The 23092-nt window shown below is 39.8% G+C and overlaps 22 non-coding genes and 22 pseudogenes across 22 annotated transcripts; all 44 read right to left on the reverse strand.

Annotated features, from left to right (window-relative positions):
- Nucleotides 1–96: 96 nt before the first annotated feature.
- LOC146027553 (5S ribosomal RNA) lies at nt 97–215 on the reverse strand. Its single transcript, XR_014454950.1, has one exon. It is a non-coding gene; the product is annotated as a 5S ribosomal RNA (ribosomal RNA).
- Nucleotides 216–560: 345 nt separating this feature from the next.
- On the reverse strand, nt 561–679 carry LOC146029720 (5S ribosomal RNA; annotated as a pseudogene).
- A 344-nt stretch (nt 680–1023) lies between these two features.
- LOC146028172 (5S ribosomal RNA) lies at nt 1024–1142 on the reverse strand (annotated as a pseudogene).
- A 344-nt stretch (nt 1143–1486) lies between these two features.
- On the reverse strand, nt 1487–1605 carry LOC146029609 (5S ribosomal RNA; annotated as a pseudogene).
- A 344-nt stretch (nt 1606–1949) lies between these two features.
- Nucleotides 1950–2068, reverse strand: LOC146034832 (5S ribosomal RNA). The gene has a single exon (XR_014460235.1). It is a non-coding gene; the product is annotated as a 5S ribosomal RNA (ribosomal RNA).
- Nucleotides 2069–2413: 345 nt separating this feature from the next.
- LOC146027839 (5S ribosomal RNA) lies at nt 2414–2532 on the reverse strand (annotated as a pseudogene).
- Nucleotides 2533–2877: 345 nt separating this feature from the next.
- Nucleotides 2878–2996, reverse strand: LOC146028040 (5S ribosomal RNA; annotated as a pseudogene).
- Nucleotides 2997–3341: 345 nt separating this feature from the next.
- Nucleotides 3342–3460, reverse strand: LOC146034977 (5S ribosomal RNA). Its single transcript, XR_014460380.1, has one exon. It is a non-coding gene; the product is annotated as a 5S ribosomal RNA (ribosomal RNA).
- A 345-nt stretch (nt 3461–3805) lies between these two features.
- Nucleotides 3806–3924, reverse strand: LOC146028918 (5S ribosomal RNA; annotated as a pseudogene).
- A 345-nt stretch (nt 3925–4269) lies between these two features.
- LOC146028046 (5S ribosomal RNA) lies at nt 4270–4388 on the reverse strand (annotated as a pseudogene).
- Nucleotides 4389–4733: 345 nt separating this feature from the next.
- On the reverse strand, nt 4734–4852 carry LOC146028849 (5S ribosomal RNA; annotated as a pseudogene).
- Nucleotides 4853–5196: 344 nt separating this feature from the next.
- On the reverse strand, nt 5197–5315 carry LOC146033149 (5S ribosomal RNA). The gene has a single exon (XR_014458560.1). It is a non-coding gene; the product is annotated as a 5S ribosomal RNA (ribosomal RNA).
- Nucleotides 5316–5660: 345 nt separating this feature from the next.
- On the reverse strand, nt 5661–5779 carry LOC146027695 (5S ribosomal RNA). The gene has a single exon (XR_014455083.1). It is a non-coding gene; the product is annotated as a 5S ribosomal RNA (ribosomal RNA).
- Nucleotides 5780–6124: 345 nt separating this feature from the next.
- LOC146028615 (5S ribosomal RNA) lies at nt 6125–6243 on the reverse strand (annotated as a pseudogene).
- Nucleotides 6244–6588: 345 nt separating this feature from the next.
- Nucleotides 6589–6707, reverse strand: LOC146033289 (5S ribosomal RNA). Its single transcript, XR_014458698.1, has one exon. It is a non-coding gene; the product is annotated as a 5S ribosomal RNA (ribosomal RNA).
- A 345-nt stretch (nt 6708–7052) lies between these two features.
- Nucleotides 7053–7171, reverse strand: LOC146028540 (5S ribosomal RNA; annotated as a pseudogene).
- A 345-nt stretch (nt 7172–7516) lies between these two features.
- Nucleotides 7517–7635, reverse strand: LOC146027853 (5S ribosomal RNA; annotated as a pseudogene).
- Nucleotides 7636–7980: 345 nt separating this feature from the next.
- On the reverse strand, nt 7981–8099 carry LOC146034746 (5S ribosomal RNA). Its single transcript, XR_014460149.1, has one exon. It is a non-coding gene; the product is annotated as a 5S ribosomal RNA (ribosomal RNA).
- A 343-nt stretch (nt 8100–8442) lies between these two features.
- LOC146028295 (5S ribosomal RNA) lies at nt 8443–8561 on the reverse strand (annotated as a pseudogene).
- A 345-nt stretch (nt 8562–8906) lies between these two features.
- On the reverse strand, nt 8907–9025 carry LOC146028919 (5S ribosomal RNA; annotated as a pseudogene).
- A 345-nt stretch (nt 9026–9370) lies between these two features.
- On the reverse strand, nt 9371–9489 carry LOC146027778 (5S ribosomal RNA; annotated as a pseudogene).
- Nucleotides 9490–9834: 345 nt separating this feature from the next.
- Nucleotides 9835–9953, reverse strand: LOC146029755 (5S ribosomal RNA; annotated as a pseudogene).
- Nucleotides 9954–10297: 344 nt separating this feature from the next.
- On the reverse strand, nt 10298–10416 carry LOC146027696 (5S ribosomal RNA). Its single transcript, XR_014455084.1, has one exon. It is a non-coding gene; the product is annotated as a 5S ribosomal RNA (ribosomal RNA).
- A 344-nt stretch (nt 10417–10760) lies between these two features.
- On the reverse strand, nt 10761–10879 carry LOC146029775 (5S ribosomal RNA; annotated as a pseudogene).
- Nucleotides 10880–11223: 344 nt separating this feature from the next.
- LOC146033290 (5S ribosomal RNA) lies at nt 11224–11342 on the reverse strand. The gene has a single exon (XR_014458699.1). It is a non-coding gene; the product is annotated as a 5S ribosomal RNA (ribosomal RNA).
- Nucleotides 11343–11687: 345 nt separating this feature from the next.
- LOC146027840 (5S ribosomal RNA) lies at nt 11688–11806 on the reverse strand (annotated as a pseudogene).
- Nucleotides 11807–12151: 345 nt separating this feature from the next.
- Nucleotides 12152–12270, reverse strand: LOC146027705 (5S ribosomal RNA). The gene has a single exon (XR_014455093.1). It is a non-coding gene; the product is annotated as a 5S ribosomal RNA (ribosomal RNA).
- A 345-nt stretch (nt 12271–12615) lies between these two features.
- Nucleotides 12616–12734, reverse strand: LOC146033920 (5S ribosomal RNA). Its single transcript, XR_014459329.1, has one exon. It is a non-coding gene; the product is annotated as a 5S ribosomal RNA (ribosomal RNA).
- Nucleotides 12735–13079: 345 nt separating this feature from the next.
- Nucleotides 13080–13198, reverse strand: LOC146035134 (5S ribosomal RNA). Its single transcript, XR_014460538.1, has one exon. It is a non-coding gene; the product is annotated as a 5S ribosomal RNA (ribosomal RNA).
- Nucleotides 13199–13543: 345 nt separating this feature from the next.
- LOC146034308 (5S ribosomal RNA) lies at nt 13544–13662 on the reverse strand. Its single transcript, XR_014459715.1, has one exon. It is a non-coding gene; the product is annotated as a 5S ribosomal RNA (ribosomal RNA).
- A 345-nt stretch (nt 13663–14007) lies between these two features.
- Nucleotides 14008–14126, reverse strand: LOC146027647 (5S ribosomal RNA). Its single transcript, XR_014455038.1, has one exon. It is a non-coding gene; the product is annotated as a 5S ribosomal RNA (ribosomal RNA).
- Nucleotides 14127–14469: 343 nt separating this feature from the next.
- LOC146032573 (5S ribosomal RNA) lies at nt 14470–14588 on the reverse strand. The gene has a single exon (XR_014458001.1). It is a non-coding gene; the product is annotated as a 5S ribosomal RNA (ribosomal RNA).
- A 345-nt stretch (nt 14589–14933) lies between these two features.
- On the reverse strand, nt 14934–15052 carry LOC146027732 (5S ribosomal RNA). Its single transcript, XR_014455119.1, has one exon. It is a non-coding gene; the product is annotated as a 5S ribosomal RNA (ribosomal RNA).
- Nucleotides 15053–15395: 343 nt separating this feature from the next.
- On the reverse strand, nt 15396–15514 carry LOC146033520 (5S ribosomal RNA). The gene has a single exon (XR_014458928.1). It is a non-coding gene; the product is annotated as a 5S ribosomal RNA (ribosomal RNA).
- A 346-nt stretch (nt 15515–15860) lies between these two features.
- Nucleotides 15861–15979, reverse strand: LOC146029420 (5S ribosomal RNA; annotated as a pseudogene).
- A 345-nt stretch (nt 15980–16324) lies between these two features.
- On the reverse strand, nt 16325–16443 carry LOC146028251 (5S ribosomal RNA; annotated as a pseudogene).
- A 344-nt stretch (nt 16444–16787) lies between these two features.
- On the reverse strand, nt 16788–16906 carry LOC146032574 (5S ribosomal RNA). Its single transcript, XR_014458002.1, has one exon. It is a non-coding gene; the product is annotated as a 5S ribosomal RNA (ribosomal RNA).
- A 345-nt stretch (nt 16907–17251) lies between these two features.
- Nucleotides 17252–17370, reverse strand: LOC146028590 (5S ribosomal RNA; annotated as a pseudogene).
- A 343-nt stretch (nt 17371–17713) lies between these two features.
- On the reverse strand, nt 17714–17832 carry LOC146032575 (5S ribosomal RNA). Its single transcript, XR_014458003.1, has one exon. It is a non-coding gene; the product is annotated as a 5S ribosomal RNA (ribosomal RNA).
- Nucleotides 17833–18178: 346 nt separating this feature from the next.
- Nucleotides 18179–18297, reverse strand: LOC146027874 (5S ribosomal RNA; annotated as a pseudogene).
- A 346-nt stretch (nt 18298–18643) lies between these two features.
- Nucleotides 18644–18762, reverse strand: LOC146029139 (5S ribosomal RNA; annotated as a pseudogene).
- Nucleotides 18763–19107: 345 nt separating this feature from the next.
- LOC146034669 (5S ribosomal RNA) lies at nt 19108–19226 on the reverse strand. Its single transcript, XR_014460073.1, has one exon. It is a non-coding gene; the product is annotated as a 5S ribosomal RNA (ribosomal RNA).
- Nucleotides 19227–19571: 345 nt separating this feature from the next.
- On the reverse strand, nt 19572–19690 carry LOC146033606 (5S ribosomal RNA). Its single transcript, XR_014459014.1, has one exon. It is a non-coding gene; the product is annotated as a 5S ribosomal RNA (ribosomal RNA).
- A 345-nt stretch (nt 19691–20035) lies between these two features.
- Nucleotides 20036–20154, reverse strand: LOC146034033 (5S ribosomal RNA). Its single transcript, XR_014459440.1, has one exon. It is a non-coding gene; the product is annotated as a 5S ribosomal RNA (ribosomal RNA).
- Nucleotides 20155–23092: the final 2938 nt, after the last annotated feature.

A 23092-nucleotide genomic window follows, 5' to 3' on the forward strand; every position in this document is an offset into this window, starting at 1 on the left:
TTTGACCTCTTCCAAATGTCTGTACTGGCAATAGAAAGAAAAAGTTTCCAATTTAAATAGCTAGAGAATAAAAACAATTTGCCAGTAATGTGAAAAAACCTACAGGACCTGGTGTTCCCATGTGGTCTCCCACCCAAGTACTAACCAGGCCCAACACTGCTTAGCTTCCAAGATCAGACGAGATTGGGCCTATCCAATGTGGTATTGCTGTAGGTGAGACACAGGCACTTTTTTGCCCTCTTCTACTTCTATCACCAGGTAAGCTAATAAAAAAGTTTCCTAACTGTATTGGCTTACTGAAAAAAATCATGTGTTGGTAATGTAAAAAGACCTACAGGACATGATATTAGCAGGGGGTCTTAAATTAAACTACTAAAGAGGCTCAACACTGTTTAGCTGCCAAAAGCAGTTGGAATTGGCCCTAAACAGTGTGGTAAGTCTTTAGGTGATGGGTATTGTGTCTGTTTGACCTCTTCCAAATGTCTGTGCTGGCAATAAAAATAAAAAGTTTCCAATTTAAATAGCTAGAGAATAAAAACAATTTGCCAGTAATGTGAAAAAAGCTAGAGCACTTGGTGTTCTTATGTGGTCTCCCACCAAAATACTAACCATTCCCAACACTGCTTAACTTCCAAGATCAGACGAGATTGGGCCTATCCAATGTGGTATGGCTGTAGGTGAAATACAGGCACTTTTTGCCCTCTTCTACTTCTATCACCAGGTAAGCTAATAAAAAAGTTTCCTAAATGTATTGGCTTACTGAAAAAAATCATGTGTTGGTAATGTAAAAAGAAATACAGGACATGATATTAGCAGGGGGTCTTAAATTAAACTACTAAAGAGGCTCAACACTGTTTAGCTGCCAAAAGCAGTTGGAATTGGGCCTAAACAGTGTGGTAAGTCTTTAGGTGATGGCTATTGTGTCTGTTTGACCTCTTCCAAATGTCTGTACTGGCAATGAAAAGAAAAAGTTTCCAATTTAAATAGCTAGAGAATAAAAACAATTTGCCACTAATGTGAAAAAACCTACAGCACCTGGTGTTCCCATGTGCTCTCCCACCCAAGTACTAACCAGGCCCAACACTGCTTACCTTCCAAGATCAGACGAGATTGGGCCTATCCAATATGGTATGGCTGTAGGTGAGACACAGGCACTTTTTTGCCCTCTTCTACTTCTATCACCAGGTAAGCTAATAAAAAAGTTTCCTAACTGTATTGGCTTACTGAAAAAAACATGTGTTGGTAATGTAAAAAGACCTACAGGACATGATATTAGCAGGGGGTCTTAAATTAAACTACTAAAGAGGCTCAACACTGTTTAGCTGCCAAAAGCAGTTGGAATTGGCCCTAAACAGTGTGGTAAGTCTTTAGGTGATGGCTATTGTGTCTGTTTGACCTCTTCCAAATGTCTGTGCTGGCAATAAAAATAAAAAGTTTCCAATTTAAATAGCTAGAGAATAAAAACAATTTGCCAGTAATGTGAAAAAAGCTAGAGCACTTGGTGTTCTTATGTGGTCTCCCACCAAAGTACTAACCATTCCCAACACTGCTTAACTTCCAAGATCAGACGAGATTGGGCCTATCCAATGTGGTATGGCTGTAGGTGAAATACAGGCACTTTTTGCCCTCTTCTACTTCTATCACCAGGTAAGCTAATAAAAAAGTTTCCTAAATGTATTGGCTTACTGAAAAAAATCATGTGTTGGTAATGTAAAAAGAAATACAGGACATGATATTAGCAGGGGGTCTTAAATTAAACTACTAAAGAGGCTCAACACTGTTTAGCTGCCAAAAGCAGTTGGAATTGGGCCTAAACAGTGTGGTAAGTCTTTAGGTGATGGCTATTGTGTCTGTTTGACCTCTTCCAAATGTCTGTACTGGCAATGAAAAGAAAAAGTTTCCAATTTAAATAGCTAGAGAATAAAAACAATTTGCCAGTAATGTGAAAAAACCTACAGCACCTGGTGTTCCCATGTGGTCTCCCACCCAAGTACTAACCAGGCCCAACACTGCTTAGCTTCCAAGATCAGACAAGATTGGGCCTATCCAATGTGGTATGGCTGTAGGCGAGATACAGGCACTTTTTTGCTCTCTTCTACTTCTATCACCAGGTAAGCTAATAAAAAAGTTTCCGAACTGTATTGGCTTACTGAAAAAAATCATGTGTTGGTAATGTAAAAAGACCTACAGGACACGATATTAGCAGGGGGTCTTAAATTAAACTACTAAAGAGGCTCAACACTGTTTAGCTGCCAAAAGCAGTTGGAATTGGGCCTAAACAGTGTGGTAATTCTTTAGGTGATGGCTATTGTGTCTGTTTGACCTCTTCCAAATGTCTGTGCTGGCAATAAAAAGAAACAGTTTCCAATTTAAATAGCTAGAGAATAAAAACAATTTGCCACTAATGTGACTAAACCTACAGCACCTGGTGTTCCCATGTGCTCTTCCACCCAAGTACTAACCAGGCCCAACACTGCTTAGCTTCCAAGATCAGACGAGATTGGGCCTATCCAATGTGGTATGGCTGTAGGTGAGACACAGGCACTTTTTTGCCCTCTTCTACTTCTATCACCAGGTAAGCTAATAAAAAAGTTTCCTAACTGTATTGGCTTACTGAAAAAAATCATGTGTTGGTAATGTAAAAAGACCTACAGGACATGATATTAGCAGGGGGTCTTAAATTAAACTACTAAAGAGGCTCAACACTGTTTAGCTGCCAAAAGCAGTTGGAATTGGGCCTAAACAGTGTGGTAAGTCTTTAGGTGATGGCTATTGTGTCTGTTTGACCTCTTCCAAATGTCTGTACTGGCAATAGAAAGAAAAAGTTTCCAATTTAAATAGCTAGAGAATAAAAACAATTTGCCAGTAATGTGAAAAAACCTACAGGACCAGGTGTTCCCATGTGGTCTCCCACCCAAGTACTAACCAGGCCCAACACTGCTTAGCTTCCAAGACCAGACGAGATTGGGCCTATCCAATGTGGTATGGCTGTAGATTAGATACAGGCACTTTTTTGCCCTCTTCTACTTCTATCACCAGGTAAGCTAATAAAAAAGTTTCCTAACTGTATTGGCTTACTGAAAAAAATCATGTGTTGGTAATGTAAAAAGACCTACAGGACATGATATTAGCAGGGGGTCTTAAATTAAACTACTAAAGAGGCTCAACACTGTTTAGCTGCCAAAAGCAGTTGGAATTGGGCCTAAACAGTGTGGTAATTCTTTAGGTGATGGCTATTGTGTCTGTTTGACCTCTTCCAAATGTCTGTGCTGGCAATAAAAAGAAACAGTTTCCAATTTAAATAGCTAGAGAATAAAAACAATTTGCCAGTAATGTGAAAAAACCTACAGCACCTGGTGTTCCCATGTGGTCTCCCACCCAAGTACTAACCAGGCCCAACACAGCTTAGCTTCCAAGATCAGACGAGATTGGGCCTATCCAATGTGGTACGGCTGTAGGTGAGATACAGGCACTTTTTTGCCCTCTTCTACTTCTATCACCGGGTAAGCTAATACAAAAGTTTCCTAACTGTATTGGCTTACTGAAAAAAATCATGTGTTGGTAATGTAAAAAGACCTACAGGACATGATATTAGCAGGGGGTCTTAAATTAAACTACTAAAGAGGCTCAACACTGTTTAGCTGCCAAAAGCAGTTGGAATTGGGCCTAAACAGTGTGGTAAGTCTTTAGGTGATGGCTATTGTGTCTGTTTGACCTCTTCCAAATGTCTGTGCTGGCAATAAAAAGAAAAAGTTTCCAATTTAAATAGCTAGAGAATAAAAACAATTTGCCAGTAATGTGAAAAAATCTACAGCATCTGGTGTTCCCATGTGGTCTCCCACCCAAGTACAAACCAGGCCCAACACTGCTTAGCTTCCCAGATCAGACGAGATTGGGCCTATCCAATGTGGTATGGCTGTAGGTGAGACACAGGCACTTTTTTGCCCTCTTCTACTTCTATCACCAGGTAAGCTAATAAAAAAGTTTCCTAACTGTATTGGCTTACTGAAAAAAATCATGTGTTGGTAATGTAAAAAGACCTACTGGACATGATATTAGCAGGGGGTCTTAAATTAAACTACTAAAGAGGCTCAACACTGTTTAGCTGCCAAAAGCAGTTGGAATTGGGCCTAAACAGTGTGGTAATTCTTTAGGTGATGGCTATTGTGTCTGTTTGACCGCTTCCAAATGTCTGTACTGGCAATAGAAAGAAAAAGTTTCCAATTTAAATAGCTAGAGAATAAAAACAATTTGCCAGTAATGTGAAAAAACCTACAGGACCTGGTGTTCCCATGTGGTCTCCCACCCAAGTACTAACCAGGCCCAACACTGCTTAGCTTCCCAGATCAGACGAGATTGGGCCTATCCAATGTGGTATGGCTGTAGGTGAGACACAGGCACTTTTTTGCCCTCTTCTACTTCTATCACCAGGTAAGCTAATAAAAAAGTTTCCTAACTGTATTGGCTTACTGAAAAAAATCATGTGTTGGTAATGTAAAAAGACCTACTGGACATGATATTAGCAGGGGGTCTTAAATTAAACTACTAAAGAGGCTCAACACTGTTTAGCTGCCAAAAGCAGTTGTAATTGGGCCTAAACAGTGTGGTAATTCTTTAGGTGATGGCTATTGTGTCTGTTTGACCTCTTCCAAATGTCTGTACTGGCAATAGAAAGAAAAAGTTTCCAATTTAAATAGCTAGAGAATAAAAACAATTTGCCAGTAATGTGAAAAAACCTACAGGACCTGGTGTTCCCATGTGGTCTCCCACCCAAGTACTAACCATTCCCAACACTGCTTAACTTCCAAGATCAGACGAGATTGGGCCTATCCAATGTGGTATGGCTGTAGGTGAAATACAGGCACTTTTTGCCCTCTTCTACTTCTATCACCAGGTAAGCTAATAAAAAAGTTTCCTAAATGTATTGGCTTACTGAAAAAAATCATGTGTTGGTAATGTAAAAAGACCTACAGGACATGATATTAGCAGGGGGTCTTAAATGAAACTACTAAAGAGGCTCAACACTGTTTAGCTGCCAAAAGCAGTTGGAATTGGGCCTAAACAGTGTGGTAAGTCTTTAGGTGATGGCTATTGTGTCTGTTTGACCTCTTCCAAATGTCTGTACTGGCAATGAAAAGAAAAAGTTTCCAATTTAAATAGCTAGAGAATAAAAACAATTTGCCAGTAATGTGAAAAAACCTACAGCACCTGGTGTTCCCATGAGGTCTCCCACCCAAGTACTAACCAGGCCCAACACTGCTTAGCTTCCAAGATCAGACGAGATTGGGCCTATCCAATGTGGTATGGCTGTAGGCGAGATACAGGCACTTTTTTGCTCTCTTCTACTTCTATCACCAGGTAAGCTAATAAAAAAGTTTCCGAACTGTATTGGCTTACTGAAAAAAATCATGTGTTGGTAATGTAAAAAGACCTACAGGACACGATATTAGCAGGGGGTCTTAAATTAAACTACTAAAGAGGCTCAACACTGTTTAGCTGCCAAAAGCAGTTGGAATTGGGCCTAAACAGTGTGGTAATTCTTTAGGTGATGGCTATTGTGTCTGTTTGACCTCTTCCAAATGTCTGTGCTGGCAATAAAAAGAAACAGTTTCCAATTTAAATAGCTAGAGAATAAAAACAATTTGCCACTAATGTGAAAAAACCTACAGCACCTGGTGTTCCCATGTGCTCTCCCACCCAAGTACTAACCAGGCCCAACACTGCTTAGCTTCCAAGATCAGACGAGATTGGGCCTATCCAATATGGTATGGCTGTAGGTGAGACACAGGCACTTTTTTGCCCTCTTCTACTTCTATCACCAGGTAAGCTAATAAAAAAGTTTCCTAACTGTATTGGCTTACTGAAAAAAATCATGTGTTGGTAATGTAAAAAGACCTACAGGACATGATATTAGCAGGGGGTCTTAAATTAAACTACTAAAGAGGCTCAACACTGTTTAGCTGCCAAAAGCAGTTGGAATTGGCCCTAAACAGTGTGGTAAGTCTTTAGGTGATGGCTATTGTGTCTGTTTGACCTCTTCCAAATGTCTGTGCTGGCAATAAAAAGAAAAAGTTTCCAATTTAAATAGCTAGAGAATAAAAACAATTTGCCAGTAATGTGAAAAAACCTTCAGCATCTGGTGTTCCCATGTGGTCTCCCACCCAAGTACTAACCAGGCCCAACACTGCTTAGCTTCCAAGATCAGACAAGATTGGGCCTATCCAATGTGGTATGGCTGTAGGTGAGACACAGGCACATTTTTGCCCTCTTCTACTTCTATCACCAGGTAAGCTAATAAAAAAGTTTCCTAACTGTATTGGCTTACTGAAAAAAATCATGTGTTGGTAATGTAAAAAGACCTACAGGACATGATATTAGCAGGGGGTCTTAAATTAAACTACTAAAGAGGCTCAACACTGTTTAGCTGCCAAAAGCAGTTGGAATTGGGCCTAAACAGTGTGGTAAGTCTTTAGGTGATGGCTATTGTGTCTGTTTGACCTCTTCCAAATGTCTGTACTGGCAATGAAAAGAAAAAGTTTCCAATTTAAATAGCTAGAGAATAAAAACAATTTGCCAGTAATGTGAAAAAACCTACAGCACCTGGTGTTCCCATGTGGTCTCCCACCCAAGTACTAACCAGGCCCAACACTGCTTAGCTTCCAAGATCAGACGAGATTGGGCCTATCCAATGTGGTATGGCTGTAGGCGAGATACAGGCACTTTTTTGCTCTCTTCTACTTCTATCACCAGGTAAGCTAATAAAAAAGTTTCCGAACTGTATTGGCTTACTGAAAAAAATCATGTGTTGGTAATGTAAAAAGACCTACAGGACACGATATTAGCAGGGGGTCTTAAATTAAACTACTAAAGAGGCTCAACACTGTTTAGCTGCCAAAAGCAGTTGGAATTGGGCCTAAACAGTGTGGTAATTCTTTAGGTGATGGCTATTGTGTCTGTTTGACCTCTTCCAAATGTCTGTGCTGGCAATAAAAAGAAACAGTTTCCAATTTAAATAGCTAGAGAATAAAAACAATTTGCCACTAATGTGAAAAAACCTACAGCACCTGGTGTTCCCATGTGCTCTTCCACCCAAGTACTAACCAGGCCCAACACTGCTTAGCTTCCAAGATCAGACGAGGTTGGGCCTATCCAATGTGGTATGGCTGTAGGTGAGACACAGGCACTTTTTTGCCCTCTTCTACTTCTATCACCAGGTAAGCTAATAAAAAAGTTTCCTAACTGTATTGGCTTACTGAAAAAAATCATGTGTTGGTAATGTAAAAAGACCTACAGGACATGATATTAGCAGGGGGTCTTAAATTAAACTACTAAAGAGGCTCAACACTGTTTAGCTGCCAAAAGCAGTTGGAATTGGGCCTAAACAGTGTGGTAAGTCTTTAGGTGATGGCTATTGTGTCTGTTTGACCTCTTCCAAATGTCTGTACTGGCAATAGAAAGAAAAAGTTTCCAATTTAAATAGCTAGAGAATAAAAACAATTTGCCAGTAATGTGAAAAAACCTACAGGACCTGGTGTTCCCATGTGGTCTCCCACCCGAGTACTAACCAGGCCCAACACTGCTTAGCTTCCAAGACCAGACGAGATTGGGCCTATCCAATGTGGTATGGCTGTAGGTGAGATACAGGCACTTTTTTGCCCTCTTCTACTTCTATCACCAGGTAAGCTAATAAAAAAGTTTCCTAACTGTATTGGCTTACTGAAAAAAATCATGTGTTGGTAATGTAAAAAGACCTACAGGACATGATATTAGCAGGGGGTCTTAAATTAAACTACTAAAGAGGCTCAACACTGTTTAGCTGCCAAAAGCAGTTGGAATTGGGCCTAAACAGTGTGGTAAGTCTTTAGGTGATGGTTATTGTGTCTGTTTGACCTCTTCCAAATGTCTGTGCTGGCAATAAAAAGAAAAAGTTTCCAATTTAAATAGCTAGAGAATAAAAACAATTTGCCAGTAATGTGAAAAGACCTAGAGCACCTGGTGTTCCCATGGGGTCTCCCACCAAAGTACTAACCAGGCCCAACACTGCTTAACTTCCAAGATCAGACGAGATTGGGCCTATCCAATGTGGTATGGCTGTAGGTGAAATAAAGGCACTTTTTGCCCTCTTCTACTTCTATCACCAGGTAAGCTAATAAAAAACTTTCCTAAATGTATTGGCTTACTGAAAAAAATCATGTGTTGGTAATGTAAAAAGACCTACAGGACATGATATTAGCAGGGGGTCTTAAATTAAACTACTAAAGAGGCTCAACACTGTTTAGCTGCCAAAAGCAGTTGGAATTGGGCCTAAACAGTGTGGTAAGTCTTTAGGTGATGGCTATTGTGTCTGTTTGACCTCTTCCAAATGTCTGTACTGGCAATAAAAAGAAAAAGTTTAAATTTAAATAGCTAGAGAATAAAAACAATTTGCCAGTAATGTGAAAAAACCTACAGCACTTGGTATTCCCATGTGGTCTCCCACCCAAGTACTAACAAAGCCCAACACTGCGTAGCTTCCAAGATCAGACGAGATTGGGCCTATCCAATGTGGTATGGCTGTAGGTGAAATACAGTCACTTTTTTGCCCTCTTCTACGTCTATCACCAGGTAAGCTAATAAAAAAGTTTCCTAACTGTATTGGCTTACTGAAAAAAATCATGTGTTGGTAATGTAAAAAGACCTACAGGACATGATATTAGCAGGGGGTCTTAAATTAAACTACTAAAGAGGCTCAACACTGTTTAGCTGCCAAAAGCAGTTGGAATTGGGCCTAAACAGTGTGGTAAGTCTTTAGGTGATGGCTATTGTGTCTGTTTGACCTCTTCCAAATGTCTGTGCTGGCAATAAAAAGAAAAAGTTTCCAATTTAAATAGCTAGAGAATAAAAACAATTTGCCAGTAATGTGAAAAAATCTACAGCATCTGGTGTTCCCATGTGGTCTCCCACCCAAGTACAAACCAGGCCCAACACTGCTTAGCTTCCCAGATCAGACGAGATTGGGCCTATCCAATGTGGTATGGCTGTAGGTGAGACACAGGCACTTTTTTGCCCTCTTCTACTTCTATCACCAGGTAAGCTAATAAAAAAGTTTCCTAACTGTATTGGCTTACTGAAAAAAATCATGTGTTGGTAATGTAAAAAGACCTACTGGACATGATATTAGCAGGGGGTCTTAAATTAAACTACTAAAGAGACTCAACACTGTTTAGCTGCCAAAAGCAGTTGGAATTGGGCCTAAACAGTGTGGTAATTCTTTAGGTGATGGCTATTGTGTCTGTTTGACCTCTTCCAAATGTCTGTACTGGCAATAGAAAGAAAAAGTTTCCAATTTAAATAGCTAGAGAATAAAAACAATTTGCCAGTAATGTGAAAAAACCTACAGGACCTGGTGTTCCCATGTGGTCTCCCACCCAAGTACTAACCAGGCCCAACAATGCTTAGCTTCCAAGATCAGACGAGATTGGGCCTATCCAATGTGGTATTGCTGTAGGTGAGACACAGGCACTTTTTTGCCCTCTTCTACTTCTATCACCAGGTAAGCTAATAAAAAAGTTTCCTAACTGTATTGGCTTACTGAAAAAAATCATGTGTTGGTAATGTAAAAAGACCTACAGGACATGATATTAGCAGGGGGTCTTAAATTAAACTACTAAAGAGGCTCAACACTGTTTAGCTGCCAAAAGCAGTTGGAATTGGCCCTAAACAGTGTGGTAAGTCTTTAGGTGATGGGTATTGTGTCTGTTTGACCTCTTCCAAATGTCTGTGCTGGCAATAAAAATAAAAAGTTTCCAATTTAAATAGCTAGAGAATAAAAACAATTTGCCAGTAATGTGAAAAAAGCTAAAACACTTGGTGTTCTTATGTGGTCTCCCACCAAAATACTAACCATTCCCAACACTGCTTAACTTCCAAGATCAGACGAGATTGGGCCTATCCAATGTGGTATGGCTGTAGGTGAAATACAGGCACTTTTTGCCCTCTTCTACTTCTATCACCAGGTAAGCTAATAAAAAAGTTTCCTAAATGTATTGGCTTACTGAAAAAAATCATGTGTTGGTAATGTAAAAAGAAATACAGGACATGATATTAGCAGGGGGTCTTAAATTAAACTACTAAAGAGGCTCAACACTGTTTAGCTGCCAAAAGCAGTTGGAATTGGGCCTAAACAGTGTGGTAAGTCTTTAGGTGATGGCTATTGTGTCTGTTTGACCTCTTCCAAATGTCTGTACTGGCAATGAAAAGAAAAAGTTTCCAATTTAAATAGCTAGAGAATAAAAACAATTTGCCACTAATGTGAAAAAACCTACAGCACCTGGTGTTCCCATGTGCTCTCCCACCCAAGTACTAACCAGGCCCAACACTGCTTAGCTTCCAAGATCAGACGAGATTGGGCCTATCCAATATGGTATGGCTGTAGGTGAGACACAGGCACTTTTTTGCCCTCTTCTACTTCTATCACCAGGTAAGCTAATAAAAAAGTTTCCTAACTGTATTGGCTTACTGAAAAAACCATGTGTTGGTAATGTAAAAAGACCTACAGGACATGATATTAGCAGGGGGTCTTAAATTAAACTACTAAAGAGGCTCAACACTGTTTAGCTGCCAAAAGCAGTTGGAATTGGCCCTAAACAGTGTGGTAAGTCTTTAGGTGATGGCTATTGTGTCTGTTTGACCTCTTCCAAATGTCTGTGCTGGCAATAAAAATAAAAAGTTTCCAATTTAAATAGCTAGAGAATAAAAACAATTTGCCAGTAATGTGAAAAAAGCTAGAGCACTTGGTGTTCTTATGTGGTCTCCCACCAAAGTACTAACCATTCCCAACACTGCTTAACTTCCAAGATCAGACGAGATTGGGCCTATCCAATGTTGTATGGCTGTAGGTGAAATACAGGCACTTTTTGCCCTCTTCTACTTCTATCACCAGGTAAGCTAATAAAAAAGTTTCCTAAATGTATTGGCTTACTGAAAAAAATCATGTGTTGGTAATGTAAAAAGAAATACAGGACATGATATTAGCAGGGGGTCTTAAATTAAACTACTAAAGAGGCTCAACACTGTTTAGCTGCCAAAAGCAGTTGGAATTGGGCCTAAACAGTGTGGTAAGTCTTTAGGTGATGGCTATTGTGTCTGTTTGACCTCTTCCAAATGTCTGTACTGGCAATGAAAAGAAAAAGTTTCCAATTTAAATAGCTAGAGAATAAAAACAATTTGCCAGTAATGTGAAAAAACCTACAGCACCTGGTGTTCCCATGTGGTCTCCCACCCAAGTACTAACCAGGCCCAACACTGCTTAGCTTCCAAGATCAGACGAGATTGGGCCTATCCAATGTGGTATGGCTGTAGGCGAGATACAGGCACTTTTTTGCTCTCTTCTACTTCTATCACCAGGTAAGCTAATAAAAAAGTTTCCGAACTGTATTGGCTTACTGAAAAAAATCATGTGTTGGTAATGTAAAAAGACCTACAGGACACGATATTAGCAGGGGGTCTTAAATTAAACTACTAAAGAGGCTCAACACTGTTTAGCTGCCAAAAGCAGTTGGAATTGGGCCTAAACAGTGTGGTAATTCTTTAGGTGATGGCTATTGTGTCTGTTTGACCTCTTCCAAATGTCTGTGCTGGCAATAAAAAGAAACAGTTTCCAATTTAAATAGCTAGAGAATAAAAACAATTTGCCACTAATGTGACTAAACCTACAGCACCTGGTGTTCCCATGTGCTCTTCCACCCAAGTACTAACCAGGCCCAACACTGCTTAGCTTCCAAGATCAGACGAGATTGGGCCTATCCAATGTGGTATGGCTGTAGGTGAGACACAGGCACTTTTTTGCCCTCTTCTACTTCTATCACCAGGTAAGCTAATAAAAAAGTTTCCTAACTGTATTGGCTTACTGAAAAAAATCATGTGTTGGTAATGTAAAAAGACCTACAGGACATGATATTAGCAGGGGGTCTTAAATTAAACTACTAAAGAGGCTCAACACTGTTTAGCTGCCAAAAGCAGTTGGAATTGGGCCTAAACAGTGTGGTAAGTCTTTAGGTGATGGCTATTGTGTCTGTTTGACCTCTTCCAAATGTCTGTACTGGCAATAGAAAGAAAAAGTTTCCAATTTAAATAGCTAGAGAATAAAAACAATTTGCCAGTAATGTGAAAAAACCTACAGGACCAGGTGTTCCCATGTGGTCTCCCACCCAAGTACTAACCAGGCCCAACACTGCTTAGCTTCCAAGACCAGACGAGATTGGGCCTATCCAATGTGGTATGGCTGTAGGTGAGATACAGGCACTTTTTTGCCCTCTTCTACTTCTATCACCAGGTAAGCTAATAAAAAAGTTTCCTAACTGTATTGGCTTACTGAAAAAAATCATGTGTTGGTAATGTAAAAAGACCTACAGGACATGATATTAGCAGGGGGTCTTAAATTAAACTACTAAAGAGGCTCAACACTGTTTAGCTGCCAAAAGCAGTTGGAATTGGGCCTAAACAGTGTGGTAAGTCTTTAGGTGATGGCTATTGTGTCTGTTTGACCTCTTCCAAATGTCTGTGCTGGCAATAAAAAGAAACAGTTTCCAATTTAAATAGCTAGAGAATAAAAACAATTTGCCAGTAATGTGAAAAAACCTACAGCACCTGGTGTTCCCATGTGGTCTCCCACCCAAGTACTAACCAGGCCCAACACAGCTTAGCTTCCAAGATCAGACGAGATTGGGCCTATCCAATGTGGTATGGCTGTAGGTGAGATACAGGCACTTTTTTGCCCTCTTCTACTTCTATCACCGGGTAAGCTAATACAAAAGTTTCCTAACTGTATTGGCTTACTGAAAAAAATCATGTGTTGGTAATGTAAAAAGACCTACAGGACATGATATTAGCAGGGGGTCTTAAATTAAACTACTAAAGAGGCTCAACACTGTTTAGCTGCAAAAAGCAGTTGGAATTGGGCCTAAACAGTGTGGTAAGTCTTTAGGTGATGGCTATTGTGTCTGTTTGACCTCTTCCAAATGTCTGTACTGGCAATAAAAAGAAAAAGTTTCCAATTTAAATAGCTAGAGAATAAAAACAATTTGCCAGTAATGTGAAAAAACCTACAGCACCTGGTGTTCCCATGTGGTCTCCCACCCAAGTACTAACCAGGCCCAACACTGCTTTGCTTCCAAGATCAGACAAGATTGGGCCTATCCAATGTGGTATGGCTGTAGGTGAGACAAAGGCACTTTTTTGCCCTCTTCTACTTCTATCACCAGGTAAGCTAATAAAAAAGTTTCCTAACTGTATTGGCTTAATGAAAAAAATCATGTGTTGGTAATGTAAAAAGACCTACAGGACATGATATTAGCAGGGGGTCTTAAATTAAACTACTAAAGAGGCTCAACACTGTTTAGCTGGAAAAAAAAGTTGGAATTGGGCCTAAACAGTGTGGTAAGTCTTTAGGTGATGGCTATTGTGTCTGTTTGACCTCTTCCAAATGTCTGTACTGGCAATAGAAAGAAAAAGTTTCCAATTTAAATAGCTAGAGAATAAAAACAATTTGCCAGTAATGTGAAAAAACCTACAGGACCTGGTGTTCCCATGTGGTCTCCCACCCAAGTACTAACCAGGCCCAACACTGCTTAGCTTCCAAGATCAGATGAGATTGGGCCTATCCAATGTGGTATGGCTGTAGGTGAGATACAGGCACTTTTTTGCCCTCTTCTACTTCTATCACCAGGTAAGCTAATAAAAAAGTTTCCTAACTGTATTGGCTTACTGAAAAAAATCATGTGTTGGTAATGTAAAAAGACCTACAGGACATGATATTAGCAGGGGGTCTTAAATTAAACTACTAAAGAGGCTCAACACTGTTTAGCTGCCAAAAGCAGTTGGAATTGGCCCTAAAGAGTGTGGTAAGTCTTTAGGTGATGGCTATTGTGTCTGTTTGACCTCTTCCAAATGTCTGTGCTTGCAATAAAAATAAAAAGTTTCCAATTTAAATAGCTAGAGAATAAAAACAATTTGCCAGTAATGTGAAAAGACCTAGAGCACCTGGTGTTCTTATGTGGTCTCCCACCACAGTACTAACCAGGCCCAACACTGCTTAACTTCCAAGATCAGACGAGATTGGGCCTATCCAATGTGGTATGGCTGTAGGTGAAATATAGGCACTTTTTGCCCTCTTCTACTTCTATCACCAGGTAAGCTAATAAAAAAGTTTCCTAAATGTATTGGCTTACTGAAAAAAATCATGTGTTGGTAATGTAAAAAGACCTACAGGACATGATATTAGCAGGGGGTCTTAAATTAAACTACTAAAGAGGCTCAACACTGTTTAGCTGCCAAAAGCAGTTGGAATTGGGCCTAAACAGTGTGGTAAGTCTTTAGGTGATGGCTATTGTGTCTATTTGACCTCTTCCAAATGTCTGTACTGGCAATAAAAAGAAAAAGTTTCAATTTAAATAGCTAGAGAATAAAAACAATTTGCCAGTAATGTGAAAAAACCTACAGCACCTGGTGTTCCCATGTGGTCTCCCACCCAAGTACTAACCAGGCCCAACACTGCTTAGCTTCCAAGATCAGACGAGATTGGGCCTATCCAATGTGGTATGGCTGTAGGTGAGATACAGGCACTTTTTTGCTCTCTTCTACTTCTATCACCAGGTAAGCTAATAAAAAAGTTTCCTAACTGTATTGGCTTACTGAAAAAAATCATGTGTTGGTAATGTAAAAAGACCTACAGGACATGATATTAGCAGGGGGTCTTAAATTAAACTACTAAAGAGGCTCAACACTGTTTAGCTGCCAAAAGCAGTTGGAATTGGCCCTAAAGAGTGTGGTAAGTCTTTAGGTGATGGCTATTGTGTCTGTTTGACCTCTTCCAAATGTCTGTGCTGGCAATAAAAATAAAAAGTTTCCAATTTAAATAGCTAAAGAATAAAAACAATTTGCCAGTAATGTGAAAAGACCTAGAGCACCTGGTGTTCTTATGTGGTCTCCCACCAAAGTACTAACCAGGCCCAACACTGCTTAACTTCCAAGATCAGACGAGATTGGGCCTATCCAATGTGGTATGGCTGTAGGTGAAATATAGGCACTTTTTGCCCTCTTCTACTTCTATCACCAGGTAAGCTAATAAAAAAGTTTTCTAAATGTATTGGCTTACTGAAAAAAATCATGTGTTGGTAATGTAAAAAGACCTACAGGACATGATATTAGCAGGGGGTCTTAAATTAAACTACTAAAGAGGCTCAACACTGTTTAGCTGCCAAAAGCAGTTGGAATTGGGCCTAAACAGTGTGGTAAGTCTGTAGGTGATGGCTATTGTGTCTGTTTGACCTCTTCCAAATGTCTGTACTGGCAATAAAAAGAAAAAGTTTCAATTTAAATAGCTAGAGAATAAAAACAATTTGCCAGTAATGTGAAAAAACCTACAGCACCTGGTGTTCCCATGTGGTCTCCCACCCAAGTACTAACCAGGCCCAACACTGCTTAGCTTCCAAGATCAGACGAGATTGGGCCTATCAAATGTGGTATGGCTGTAGGTGAGATACAGGCACTTTTTTGATCTCTTCTACTTCTATCAACGGGTAAGCTAATACAAAAGTTTCCTAACTGTATTGGCTTACTGAAAAAAATCATGTGTTGGTAATGTAAAAAGACCTACAGGACATGATATTAGCAGGGGGTCTTAAATTAAACTACTAAAGAGGCTCAACACTGTTTAGCTGCCAAAAGCAGTTGGAATTGGGCCTAAACAGTGTGGTAAGTCTTTAGTTGATGGCTATTGTGTCTGTTTGACCTCTTCCAAATGTCTGTACTGGCAATAAAATAAAAAAAGTTTCCAATTTAAATAGCTAGAGAATAAAAACAATGTGCCAGTAATGTGAAAAAACCTACAGCACCTGGTGTTCCCATGTCGTCTCCCACCCAAGTACTAACCAGGCCCAACACTGCTTAGCTTCCAAGATAAGACAAGATTGGGCCTATCCAATGTGGTATGGCTGTATGTGCGATACAGTCACTTTTTTGCCCTCTTCTACTTCTATCACCGGGTAAGCTAATACAAAAGTTTCCTAACTGTATTGGCTTACTGAAAAAAATCATGTGTTGGTAATCTAAAAAGACCTACAGGACATGATATTAGCAGGGGGTCTTAAATTAAACTACTAAAGAGGCTCAACACTGTTTAGCTGCAAAAAGCAGTTGGAATTGGGCCTAAACAGTGTGGTAAGTCTTTAGGTGATGGCTATTGTGTCTGTTTGACCTCTTCCAAATGTCTGTACTGGCAATAAAAAGAAAAAGTTTTCAATTTAAATAGCTAGAGAATAAAATCAATTTGCCAGTAATGTGAAAAAAACTACAGCACCTAGTGTTCCCATGTGGTCTCCCACCCAAGTACTAACCAGGCCCAACACTGCTTAGCTTCCAAGACCAGACGAGATTGTGTCTATCCAATGTGGTATGGCTGTAGGTGAGATACAGGCACTTTTTTGCCCTCTTCTACTTCTATCACCGGGTAAGCTAATACAAAAGTTTCCTAACTGTATTGGCTTACTGAAAAAAATCATGTGTTGGTAATGTAAAAAGACCTACAGGACATGATATTAGCAGGGGGTCTTAAATTAAACTAGTAAAGAGGCTCAACACTGTTTAGCTGCCAAAAGCAGTTGGAATTGGGCCTAAACAGTGTGGTAAGTCTTTAGGTGATGGCTATTGTGTCTGTTTGACCTCTTCCAAATGTCTGTACTGGCAATAAAAAGAAACAGTTTCAATTTAAATAGCTAGAGAATAAAAACAATTTGCCAGTAATGTGAAAAAACCTACAGCACCTGGTGTTCCCATGTGGTCTCCCACCCAAGTACTAACCAGGCCCAACACTGCTTAGCTTCCAAGATCAGACGAGATTGGGCCTATCCAATGTGGTATGGCTGTAGGTGAGATACAGGCACTTTTTTGCTCTCTTCTACTTCTATCACCAGGTAAGCTAATAAAAAAGTTTCCTAACTGTATTGGCTTACTGAAAAAAATCATGTGTTGGTAATGTAAAAAGACCTACAGGACATGATATTAGCAGGGGGTCTTAAATTAAACTACTAAAGAGGCTCAACACTGTTTAGCTGCCAAAAGCAGTTGGAATTGGCCCTAAAGAGTGTGGTAAGTCTTTAGGTGATGGCTATTGTGTCTGTTTGACCTCTTCCAAATGTCTGTGCTGGCAATAAAAATAAAAAGTTTCCAATTTAAATAGCTAAAGAATAAAAACAATTTGCCAGTAATGGGAAAAGACCTAGAGCATCTGGTGTTCTTATGTGGTCTCCCACCAAAGTACTAACCAGGCCCAACACTGCTTAACTTCCAAGATCAGACGAGATTGGGCCTATCCAATGTGGTATGGCTGTAGGTGAAATATAGGCACTTTTTGCCCTCTTCTACTTCTATCACCAGGTAAGCTAATAAAAAAGTTTCCTAAATGTATTGGCTTACTGAAAAAAATCATGTGTTGGTAATGTAAAAAGACCTACAGGACATGATATTAGCAGGGGGTCTTAAATTAAACTAGTAAAGAGGCTCAACACTGTTTAGCTGCCAAAAGCAGTTGGAATTGGGCCTAAACAGTGTGGTAAGTCTGTAGGTGATGGCTATTGTGTCTGTTTGACCTCTTCCAAATGTATGTACTGGCAATAAAAAGAAAAAGTTTCAATTTAAATAGCTAGAGAATAAAAACAATTTGCCAGTAATGTGAAAAAACCTACAGCACCTGGTGTTCCCATGTGGTCTCCCACCCAAGTACTAACCAGGCCCAACACTGCTTAGCTTCCAAGATCAGACGAGATTGGGCCTATCCAATGTGGTATGGCTGTAGGTGAGATACAGGCACTTTTTTGATCTCTTCTACTTCTATCACCAGGTAAGCTAATAAAAAAGTTTCCGAACTGTATTGGCTTACTGAAAAAAATCATGTGTTGGTAATGTAAAAAGACCTACAGGACACGATATTAGCAGGGGGTCTTAAATTAAACTACTAAAGAGGCCCAACACTGTTTAGCTGCCAAAAGCAGTTGGAATTGGGCCTAAACAGTGTGGTAATTCTTTAGGTGATGGCTATTGTGTCTGTTTGACCTCTTCCAAATGTCTGTGCTGGCAATAAAAAGAAACAGTTTCCAATTTAAATAGCTAGAGAATAAAAACAATTTGCCAGTAATGTGAAAAAAACCTACAGCACCTGGTGTTCCCATGTGGTCTCCAACCCAAGTACTAACCAGGCCCAACACAGCTTAGCTTCCAAGATCAGACGAGATTGGGCCTATCCAATGTGGTATGGCTGTAGGTGAGATACAGGCACTTTTTTGCCCTCTTCTAATTCTATCAACGGGTAAGCTAATACAAAAGTTTCCTAACTGTATTGGCTTACTGAAAAAAATCATGTGTTGGTAATGTAAAAAGACCTACAGGACATGATATTAGCAGGGGGTCTTAAATTAAACTACTAAAGAGGCTCAACACTGTTTAGCTGCCAAAAGCAGTTGGAATTGGGCCTAAACAGTGTGGTAAGTCTTTAGTTGATGGCTATTGTGTCTGTTTGACCTCTTCCAAATGTCTGTACTGGCAATAAAATAAAAAAAGTTTCCAATTTAAATAGCTAGAGAATAAAAACAATGTGCCAGTAATGTGAAAAAACCTACAGCACCTGGTGTTCCCATGTCGTCTCCCACCCAAGTACTAACCAGGCCCAACACTGCTTAGCTTCCAAGATAAGACAAGATTGGGCCTATCCAATGTGGTATGGCTGTAGGTGAGATACAGGCACTTTTTTGCCCTCTTCTACTTCTATCACCGGGTAAGCTAATACAAAAGTTTCCTAACTGTATTGGCTTACTGAAAAAAATCATGTGTTGGTAATGTAAAAAGACCTACAGGACATGAAATTAGCAGGGGGTCTTAAATTAAACTACTAAAGAGGCTCAACACTGTTTAGCTGCAAAAAGCAGTTGGAATTGGGCCTAAACAGTGTGGTAAGTCTTTAGGTGATGGCTATTGTGTCTGTTTGACCTCTTCCAAATGTCTATACTGGCAATAAAAAGAAAAAGTTTCCAATTTAAATAGCTAGAGAAAAAAAACAATTTGCCAGTAATGTGAAAAAACCTACAGCATCTGGTGTTCCCATGTGGTCTCCCACCCAAGTACTAACCAGGCCCAACACTGCTTAGCTTCCAAGATCAGACGAGATTGGGCCTATCCAATGTGGTATGGCTGTAGGTGAGATACAGGCACTTTTTTGCCCTCTTCTACTTCTATCACCAGGTAAGCTAATAAAAAAGTTTCCGAACTGTATTGGCTTACTGAAAAAAATCATGTGTTGGTAAGGTAAAAAGACCTACAGGACACGATATTAGCAGGGGGTCTTAAATTAAACTACTAAAGAGGCTCAACACTGTTTAGCTGCCAAAAGCAGTTGGAATTGGGCCTAAACAGTGTAGTAATTCTTTAGGTGATGGCTATTGTGTCTGTTTGACCTCTTCCAAATGTCTGTGCTGGCAATAAAAAGAAAAAGTTTCCAATTTAAATAGCTAGAGAATAGAAACAATTTGCCAGTAATGTGAAAAAAACTACAGCACCTGGTGTTCCCATGTGGTCTCCCACCCAAGTACTAACCAGGCCCAACACTGCTTAGCTTCCAAGATCAGACGAGATTGGGCCTATCCAATGTGGTATGGCTGTAGGTGAGATACAGCCACTTTTTTTGCCCTCTTCTACTTCTATCACCAGGTAAGCTAATAAAAAAGTTTCCTAACTGTATTGGCTTACTGAAAAAAATCATGTGTTGGTAATGTAAAAAGACCTACAGGACATGATATTAGCAGGGGTCTTAAATTAAACAAGTAAAGAGGCTCAACACTGTTTAGCTGCCAAAAGCAGTTGGAATTGGGCCTAAACAGTGTGGTAAGTCTTTAGGTGATGGCTATTGTGTCTGTTTGACCTCTTCCAAATGTCTGTACTGGCAATAAAAAGAAAAAGTTTCCAATTTAAATAGCTAGAGAATAAAAACAATTTGCCAGTAATGTGAAAAAACCTACAGCACCTGGTGTTCCCATGTGGTCTCCCACCCAAGTACTAACCAGGCCCAACACTGCTTAGCTTCCAAGATCAGACGAGATTGGGCCTTTCCAATTTGGTATGGCTGTAGGTGAGATACAGGCACTTTTTTGCCCTCTTCTACTTCTATCACCAGGTAAGCTAATAAAAAAGTTTCCTAACTGTATTGGCTTACTGAAAAAAATCATGTGTTGGTAATGTAAAAAGACCTACAGGACATGATATTAGCAGGGGGTCTTAAATTAAACTACTAAAGAGGCTCAACACTGTTTAGCTGCCAAAAGCAGTTGGAATTGGGCCTAAACAGTGTGGTAATTCTTTAGGTGATGGCTTACTTAGGTCCTTCCACACCCTAGTCTAATTGAAAACCTACAAAACCAACCAAAGATGGTTGATAACAAGAACATTTTTGACCAATTGGCTTTGTGGTTGAAGACTATTGCATGATGGTCCCATCAAAAGTAGTAAAATAGAAAACTATTGACTGACAGTACATAAACCAATCGGAATGGATTGTTTTGAATGCGTATTAATGATGGCCATTGTGGCCTTTCCATCGATGTAGTTACATATCAGTGGTCATCCATTGGATTTGACTGACTGGCCTGTGGGCCAATCAGAATATGGGGGCGGGGCTTCACTGGTGTTGTGGGTGGAGCTATGCTCCGTGTACCAGGAAATAGCAAAACAAAACTAGTCATTTGAGCTTGACATTGATGGTGTGAAACCATCTGGTTCTCCCCCATTAATGTCAAAACTATTGAACATCGACCATAACCCATCGATGGTTTATAAACATCGATGGCCGATGGCCATCCCTAATTTGAATTGCATCAACCAATCAGATGGTCTAATTTCTAAAATAATTTGCATAAGGAATTTATTTGCTCTACATAACTTACTTAGGTCCTTCCTCACCCTAGTCTAATTGAAAACCTAAAAACCAGCCAAAGACGGTTGATAAGAAGAACATTCTTGACCAATTGGCTTCCTGGTTGAAGACTATTGCATGATGGTCCCATCAAAAGTAATAAAATAGAAAACTGTTGACTAACAGTACATAAACCAATTTGAATGATTTGTTTTGAATGAGTATTAATGATGGCCATTGTTGCCTTTGCCATCAATGTTGTAACATATCGATTTTCATCCATTGTATTTCACTGACTGGCCTGTGGGCCTATCAAAATACAGGGGCGGGGCTTCACTGGTGTGGTGGGTGGAGCTATGCTCCTTGTCCCAGGAAATAGCAAAACAAAACTAGTCATTTGAGCTTGACATTGATGGTGTGAAACTATCTGGTTCTCCCCCATCGATGTCAAAACTATTGAACATCGACCATAACCGATCGATGGTTTATAAATATTGAGGGTCATCCCTAATGAGAATTGCATCAACCAATCAGATGGTCTAATTTCCAAACTAATTTGAATAAGGCATTTATTTGCTCTCCATAACTTACTTAGGTCCTTCCTCACCCTAGTCTAATTGAAAACCTACAAAACCAGCCAAAGATGGTTGATAACAAGAACATTCTTGACCAATTGGCTTCCTGGGTGAAGACTATTGCATGATGGTCCCATCAAAAGTAGTAAAATAGAAAACTGTTGAATGACAGTACATAAACCAATCGGAATGGATTGTTTTGAATGAGTATTAATGATGGCCATTGTTGCCTTTGCCATCGACGTTGTTACATATCAGTGGTCATCCATTGTATTTGACTGACTGGCCAGTGGGCCAATCAGAATATGGGTGCGGGGCTTCGTGGGTGGAGCTATGCTCCGTGTACCAGGAAATAGCAAAACAAAACTAGTCGTTTTAACTTGACATTGATGGTGTGAAACCATCTGGTTCTCCATCATCGATGTCAAAACTATTGAACATCGACCATAACCTATTGAGGGTTCATAAACATCGATGATCGATGGCCGATGGCCATCCCTAATGAGAATTGCATCAACCAATCAGATGGTCTAATGTCTAAACTAATTTGCATAAGGAATTTATTTGCTCTCCATAGCTTACTTAGGTCCTTCCTCACCCTAGTCTAATTTAAAACCTACAAAACCAGCCAAAGATGGTTGATAACAAGAACATTCTTGACCAATTGGCTTTGTGTGTGAAGACTATTGTATGATGGTCCCATCAAAAGTAGTAAAATAGAAAACTGTTGACTGACAGTACATAAACCAATCGGAATGGATTGTTTTGAATGAGTATTAGTGATGGCCATTGTTGCCTTTGCCATCGATGTTGTTACATATCAGTGGTCATCCATTGTATTTCACTGAGTGGCCTGTGGGCCAATCAGAATATGGGGGCGGGGCTTCACTGGTGTCGTGGGTGGAGCTATGCTCCGTGTACCAGGAAATTGCAAAACAAAACTAGTCGTTTTAACTTGACATTGATGGTGTGAAACCATCTGGTTCTCCCCCATCGATGTCAAAACTATTGAACATCGACCATAACCCATCGATGGTTTATAAACATCGATGACCGATGGCCATCCCTAATGAGAATTGCATCAACCAATCAGATGGTATAATTTCTAAAATAATTTGCATAAGGAATTTATTTGCTCTCCGTAACTTACTTAGGTCCTTCCTCACCCTAGTCTAATTGCAAACCAACAAAACCAGCCAAAAAAGGTTGATAACAAGAACATTCTTGACAAATTGGCTTCCTGGTTGAAGACTATTGCATGATGGTCTCATCAAAAGAAGTAAAATAGAAAACTGTTGTCTGACAGTAAATAAACCAATCGGAAAGGATTGTTTTGAATGAGTATTAATGATGGCCATTGTGGCCTTTGCCATCGATGTTGTTACATATCAGTGGTCATCCATTGTATTTAACTGACTGGCCTGTGGGCCAATCAGAATATGGGGGCGGGGCTATGCTCCATGTCCCAGGAAATAGCAAATCAAAACTAGTCATTTTAACTTGACATTGATGGTGTGAAACCATCTGGTTCTCCCCCATCGATGCCAAAACTATTGAACATCGACCATAACCCATCGATGGTTTA

The sequence above is a fragment of the Crinia signifera genome, chromosome 8 (assembly GCF_055691185.1).
Source record: "Crinia signifera chromosome 8, ASM5569118v1, whole genome shotgun sequence".
In the NCBI taxonomy this organism is placed as follows: Eukaryota; Metazoa; Chordata; class Amphibia; order Anura; family Myobatrachidae; genus Crinia; species Crinia signifera.